At 33.2% G+C, this 7,978-nt stretch overlaps 1 pseudogene; it reads left to right on the top strand.

The window, feature by feature from the left end:
- The first annotated feature begins 1,070 nt into the window (after positions 1-1,070).
- Positions 1,071-4,665, top strand: LOC109150867 (annotated as a pseudogene).
- Positions 4,666-7,978: the final 3,313 nt, after the last annotated feature.

The raw sequence follows: 7,978 nt of genomic DNA, 5'->3' as shown, positions 1-7,978 counted from the left end.
TTTAATAAATAATATTTAGAACCATAAACCATAATTTTTTTTCGTCTAGAACTTTTTACAGGTTTCGTACATGTTACCAGTAATAATATTGCTAACATGAAATTTTTTATTAATTTTTTTTTTGGGTATTTTTCTTCTTTTGCATTCGTATTATTATTATTTTTTTGTTTTTTTTTTCTTATTATAGATAGATTTTGGTATGGAGAAATATAATTTGACAGATCTAAATATCTTATTATAGGTAGATTTTGGCATGGAGAAATATATTTTTTTTTTAATTAAAAAAAAACACGCTAACTACTGACCACTCATTCCAACTATGAGAACCTTATGTTTTATTAATGAATTTTTAAAATTTTTAATTAAAAAATTGTCCGGTGCATTATTTAATAATCTCTCTTTCTAATTGGTCAAATTATTTAATTATGGTAAATTAGAGAATAATTAATGATAGTAATATAAATCATAGACGAGTATAGAATAGAAAAATATTTAATTATTGTCATATTATTATTGTGACTCATGAAAAACAATACAAGAATATTTAATTATGGTTATATTATTATTGTGCCTCACGGCCATTATATATTAACAGAACTTGAAAGGAAACTAATAATAATAATATAAGTGGTAATAATAATATCTAAAAGTAATTAAGTGTTAATAATAATAATAATAATAATAATAATAATAATAATATTATTATTATTATTATTATAAAATAAGAATTATAACATAGAGTAAAACGTAATAATTAATAATTATAGTCTGGACTAAATTTGGAGTCAGAAAAGATAAGTGACCTCTGGTGAAATTAACTCTTAAATAATTATATATCAATTTAAATATTCTTAATATATTACATCAATTCCATTCCGTGCATAGCACGAGTGAAAATCCTAATTAATTAATAAAACTAAATTAATGTAAACAATAAAAACTTGACATATCTTAATATCTTATTATAGCCTTATAGGTAGATTTTAATTTGGCATGGAGAAATATAATTTTTTAGAAAAAAAAAAAAAAAAAACACTTTAACTACTGGCCACTCATTCCAACTGTCAAGACTTTATCGGCGTTGACGAAAGAATTCCCTGTCTAAATTGTATCATATCTTTCATCTCTTCTGCTCTGATCTCCATCACCTTACCACAAAGAGAGAGACGGAAATGGCTTACGCTGCTGTAACTTCCCTTATGGAAACACTTTCTCAACATTTCTTGCAATCACAACCACGCTTGCCTCTTGATAACAAACAAGAGATGGTTTCTCTCCATGAAAATCTTCGCTTCCTGCAAGAAAGTCTTGAGGAATCGTCAGAGATCGTGGGCAATGATAATGCGGGGGCGATGAAAGATTTAGAGGCAGAGATCAGAGATGTATTGTTCAAAGCCGTAGAAAGGATTGAGACGGAGTTGAGCAACATATATCTTCGACAAAGCAACATATATCTTCAAACAAGGTACATGTATCTTCAACCAAGCAGTAAAGTGGCTTGCCCCCGCAGGCTTAATGGAATCACCCATCAAGCAGTTAAACAGACGGATTATCTCAAGAAGAAGTTGATTAAGATTAAAAGTATATACCAGGTTGGAAAGGCTTCATCAATCCCTGGTGGGATGCCACGAAGAGGACTACTCCTTGGTTCAACATCATCACAGCCTGATCTAGAAAGCGAAAACGTTACCGTGGTTAGTAAATTGTCCAAAAATCCTTCAAAGTTTGACAGTAGAATGGTCGGTTGTGACGAGGAGTTCATGGCTATATTGGATCAGCTAACGCGACTATCAGCTAAGCAGCGACGAGTTGTATCAATTGTCGGCATGGGAGGAATAGGTAAGACCACTTTAGCTCGAAAAGTTTATGAAGATCCATCAATTACTTCTCATTTTTACATAAGAGCCTGGGTTACTGTGTCTCAAGAGTACAATGTGGAAAAAATTCTCCGATGTCTTATCGGTTGTGTAAGTGGGTCATCTGATGAAGTCCATGACGAATTAGCAGAAAGTGTGTATAAACGGTTGAAAGGTGAGAGGTATTTGATAGTAATTGATGATTTATGGAGCACTGATGCTTGGGACCGTATACAAAGATGCTTTCCAGATGATAATAATGGAAGTCGTATAGTATTGACTTCACGGCTCAATGAAGTAGCTGAATATGCTAGCTCAGGTAGCACTCCCCTCAACAAGCGTTTTTTAGATGCTGACGAGAGTTGGAACCTCTACTGTAAAGTGTTTGGTAGAACAGAATTTCATTTTGTGTTTGAGCAAATTGGTAGAGACATATTGAAAAAATGTGAAGGATTACCTCTAGCTATTATTGTAGTAGCTAGCCTTCTCTCCAAGACAAAGGAGGAGGTGGAAAGGTGGAAGAATGTTGCACGAAATGCAAGTAGATTTGTAATGGGTGATTCTAATGATGCATGTTCAAGAATACTATCTTTGAGTTACAATCAATTACCGCACCACTTGAAAGCCTGCTTTCTATATTTTGGAGTTTTTCCAGAAGATTATGAGATTCCTGTGAAGAAGTTGGTTAGGTTGTGGACGGCGGAGGAATTTTTGAGGGCAGTGGAACATGATTGTCTGGAAGAAGTGGCTATGGAATGCTTACAAGATCTTATTGATAGAAATCTTGTTCTAGTTAGCAAGCAAAGCTACAATGGCAAAATCAAGGCAATTAAGATGCATGATCTCTTGCGAGACTTGTGCTTGAGAGAAGCACGACATGAAAATCTCTTGAAAGTTATTGGAAATGATTATCATGATGCTGTTGGGCTTGAAAAACTTCCATTTTATAAGTGGATAACACAGCACCGGTTTTCAAAACCTTGTCGTTGGTTAAGTATTAGATCAGGTTGTTTCAATAATCTAATCAGTTCCATGCACTTTCACAAATTCTATTCCTTACACTGTGTTGATTACGGTGGTGTCAATTTGAAGACATTTTCAGTGTTCAAATTAGTGAGAGTAGTAGATATGGAAATTGAAATCAGTAGTGGTGGTGGAGCTCAAATACTACGAAAAGTGCTTGAAAGTCTTGTTCATTTGAGATAATTTGCTTTATCACTAAGTAAATCTTACTGTAATTATGGAGCACTGAGCATTAAGCATTGGAATTTACAAAGCTTTATTGTTCATGGAGATGTTGGTGAATTTGAAATTCGGAACATGCCACTATTAAGGAATCTTTATTTTTATGGAATTCATTTATTTGAAAGTTCAGATGTTCATAGAAACTTAGAGACTATGTATTGGTTAAACGCTGAGTGTTGTAAAAAGGATCTGTTTACAATGTTTCCAAATTTAAAAAGGTTGGGGATTTACTGTAGAAATTCTAAAGATCCATGTTGTTTTGATGATTTTGTGCACTTGAGACAGCTTGAGAAACTAAGCATTAGACATTCGCAGAATCTTCCACTTTCGTGTAGTGGCATCGAACAGGCAACTAATTTTCTACCAAATCTTAAGAAGCTCAACTTTTTTGAGACTATGGTGTCATGGAGTGATATAAGGTTTATTGGTATGTTACCAAACCTAGAGGTTTTAAAACTCTTAAAGGCTTGCCAAGGCCTAGATTGGGAGCCATCTGAGGGAGGGTTCTGTCGGCTGAAAAGGTTGGTAATTGGGTACACAAATCTCAAACATTGGAATGCTGCAGGCGATCATTTCCCTGTGCTCGAATGTCTAGAGATAGAGAGCTGTAATATGTTGCAAGAGATCCCTAGTGGTTTTGCAGATATCACAACACTAGCACTGATTCAGTTAAACGACTGTTGGGATTCCCTTTTGGCTTCTGCAAAGTGGATTCGAGATGAGCAACACAACTATGGAAATGCTGCCCTCCTTGTCCGTTCCAAAAACATGAAGGTCTCTTTCTATACCTCTAATATATCTCTAACTATTTCACATGCATTTCATGATGTTTTTGAGGTGACAAGAAAAATACGTAGTCATTATCCGTGATATTTGAATTTATGGGTGATGGTTGTAATTTATATGTTTTCTCTCATTTCTCTCCATCTGATGTTTTCTTACCTATCTAACTATGTTTTCACCTTTTCTTTTAACTTAATTTGTTGTTTACAGCCTAAAAGTTCACACAAGTTCAATGAAGGATGGGATGAGTATTAAGTAGGAATCTAAAGATGGAGTGATGAATGAATAAGGGTAGGTATGTTGTATGTATGTGCACATAGGCACATAGCTGTTTATTTTGGTGTTTTTATCTCAAGCTTGCTTTCATTTTTTGGTTAAGGGAAAAATTGTTTGAAGACAAATTTTGAAGCCCGGCCTTAATCTGACGAATCTAATTGAAGTTGGCTGAAATGGTCTCTGCTTCTCAGAAGAAGTTGGTGACTAGGAATCTGATGGATGCTGTCATAGCACTGCAGGCAGGGGCTGATCAATTTCTTGATCTCAAATCTCAACTCTACTTTTTGTAATTTATTATTATTTTGTTTGGGTGAAAATCAATACCTGATTTTATGTCTGTTAATTTGATATTTTTTGTCAATTTGGTGAAGCCTTCCCTTGTTCTGGACTTAAATAGATTACAATATAAAATAACAGGGTATGTAAGATGGCAAAATTATACCATGAACTACGGTTTATCTTGCGTTGTGGATTCTAATCTAAAATGATATTCAGATTATGTGTCTACAGTTATTATATTATGTTATCAGTTAACAAATTATGTGCATATAAATAAATTGAATATATATTATTTATTAACTGTAAACACATAATTGAACAATTGTAAAAGAAGGGACTTGGACCAAGCCATTCTTATTTAGATGCTATAGAGCTTTCCTATAGAATAGACCTGGAGATTGAACATAAAAATAGAGGGAGAAATAGCAGAACATAAGAGAAAAGGAGAAATAGCCGAGAGCAGGGAGATTTTTAGAGAGAAAACTTGTAATAATTACACAAAAATCAAGCATAATACTGCAGTACAATGACTATAATTTACTCTATATTTATAACCTTTCCTAAAACTAACTCTTAACAAACTCTAATTCAAAAATATACTCATACAACATAATGAAAAAATCTGATAAAAACTACTGCAAACCGCCACTTTAATACGAAATATGCTCAACAGCTGATAACAACTTCCGATACGACGTTGTTTACCGCCTCATCCCATTCTTCTTTCAGCTGATCCTCTTCTACCAGCTGGTTCCCTCTTTTTCTTCTATCAACTGCACTGGTACCTCCTTTTCCTCTATCAGCTTAGCCCTCTTATTTAATCTCTTCCTTTTTCTAAGGACGTTACAGTACCAAAAGTTGTGTACATTTATCAAAATTATAACTAAATTTTTATTTTAGTATAGATCACACTCTTTCACTAATTTGCAATAGACAAATACGAAATGCAATAATATCGAAATAGAATTTGTATTTTTGGTTCTTCAATTATACCCGTGGTATAAATTTAGTCTCTGAGTTATTGTGTAATCATTTTTAACAATCCTTAAATTATGCAAGAAGTATCGATTTTAGTCCTTTAGAAGCTATTTCTAGAGCCAATTTGTTATCACTTAATAAAGTAGTTGATTATTTCGTCCTTCAAGGACTGAAACCACCCATCTATGCATAACTTAAGATTAGAGTTAAAAATACTCACATATATAGTTCAAAGGTTAAGTTTGTATCACGAATATAACTAAAGGACCAAAATACAATTTTGCCTTTGATCTTCTTTATCATTTCATGTGAATAGATATGTATTCAAGATTTGATGTTAGTTCCTATCCAATATCTATAAGCCATTGCTGACAAACTGGTCAGTCAATCAGCCCAGCAGTTACATTTGACTCGAAAAAATCGGCTAGTATTCGCCAGTGGTAAGTGTCCATTTAGTGCATTATCATATACACATGCATTATAATTGGTGGGTGTGATTGAGTGAAAGAAAATCATTTATCTTAAGTAAAGGTCAAGGGTTTGATCTTTTAACTTTGAGTATGAAGTATTTTTTAAATCTCTAGATTAACTATCACCCCAAAAAAATATACCCACGCAAGTGCTATACACCGACAGTGAACCACAAAGCGACATGTCATTAAAAAGAAAATTTAATGGGAACACAGTCCTACATTGCAAAATATATATATACAACTTCTTAAATTAGTATTATTTCAATAATATATGATTACCATATTATGTATCAATCGAAAACTTATAAAAATTTCTTTCCATCTCTATTTGACGACTATACATATATGGATGGATTTGTTCTCCCCAAGTTTGGCAACGGCAAAGCTTTCAAGAGAGCTGGAGAGGTGGTACTTGTTTTCTGTGAGTTGAGTAATTAGTTTTGGGTTGGTGATGGAGAAGACATTACGACAGGGCTCGGTCACCGATTTAAAGAGTAATTTTCTAAGTTTTTATCATGGTTGTAATAGGCGGGGTCTAGACGGCTAACTAAAAAAAGGAAAACAGTGCACAGGTGCATATACGTCATATTATACATATATATAATGGAGGATGATTCCTCCAATTTTCCTGCATGGCATCAATTGTATAGAGCAAGCTAATAGGTCTCTATTGTATACTTGGGTTTCCCCCTTCCACTTGATAATATATATATATATATATATATATATATATATATATATATATATATATATATATATGTGTGTGTGTGTGTGTGTGTGTGATCCTTAGAAATGTAAGATTTTCAGAGGTGATACAGGGGCAGAGCTTCCGTTGGAGTAGTGGGGCAGCTGCCCCCCCTCCCACCTTTACCCAACTCCACCGCATATATAACCCTTGGTAATATATATGTATAGATAGTACATGTTTTAGAGTATAACTAAATGAAAAAAAAAAAAAAAAAAAAAAAAAAAAAAAAAAAAAAAACAGATAAATGTAAACAAGAGATGTGTTAGATTAGTTGGTAAATTATGTAGTTGCTAAATGTTAGGGGTTTGAATCTTATTGTTTCGACACAATTCCTTTATGAGTTTTTAAATATTGATGGAATAATTACAGATGGATCTGGGGCGAATCGGACCCGGGCAAGCGACCCACAAGTATTTTATACGTCAGACACAAGTATGAATTGCGTTTTCACCGTACTCTAATACAGAAGTTTGAGATGCATTTGATGTATAACGCATCTCGAACATGCGTTTGAGTTACACAACACTTCTACAAAATTTTGAAGAACAAAATGTCCATTTACAATAAATGGATATTTTCACAAAATTGACGAGACCCATTGGATGCAATGGTTATGCTGTGCAACCGTGTGTACCATGTTGTAAAAACGACGTCGTTTTGACTTAAAAAAAAAAAAAAAAAAAATCAGTTTCAATTCCCCTCAACAGCATTATGTTGTTCATTCATTCTGGATATTTAGTTCACTCATTCTAGATATTTAGACAGAAATCGAAAGTGATTTTTTTTTTCATTCATGCTGAATATTTAGCTCATTCATTTTGGATTTTTAGTTCATTTATTCTGAATTTTTAGTTCATTCATTCTGGATATATAGTTCAAATTATGCACAATATAATGCTGAATTTTTAAGTGGGACGCGCGTTTTTAGTCAAAACGACGTCGTTTTGCATCTGTGTACACCATGCATAATGCACACGAATGCACAGCATAATTTGCCCATTGAATGGGTCTCGTCGGTTTGGGCGCTAACAGCCCACAAATAGGGCAAATAGGGGTGTGCAAACTTCGGATAATTTTCAGTTAACCGATCGAACCAACAAAGTTCGGTTAACCGTTTTCGAACCGAACTTTTTCGATTCGGTTAATGGTTAAAGGAATTTTAAAACTTCGGTTAACGGTTAATTCGGTTCGAAAAGTCGGTTAACCGAAGTTTTTAATATATATATAAATAATAATATAAATATAAATACTAATTTGAAGTTATGGATGTTTGGAGTTTATAATTCATGTTTTTTATATTTTGTTATGAATTTATTATGATATGTATTTTATTTTAATTG

The sequence above is a fragment of the Ipomoea nil genome, unplaced genomic scaffold, assembly GCF_001879475.1.
Source record: "Ipomoea nil cultivar Tokyo-kokei standard unplaced genomic scaffold, Asagao_1.1 scaffold2280, whole genome shotgun sequence".
Classification (NCBI taxonomy): Eukaryota; Viridiplantae; Streptophyta; class Magnoliopsida; order Solanales; family Convolvulaceae; genus Ipomoea; species Ipomoea nil.
The sequence above is the reverse complement of the archived record's forward strand: the minus strand, read 5'-3'. Positions and strand labels throughout refer to the sequence as shown.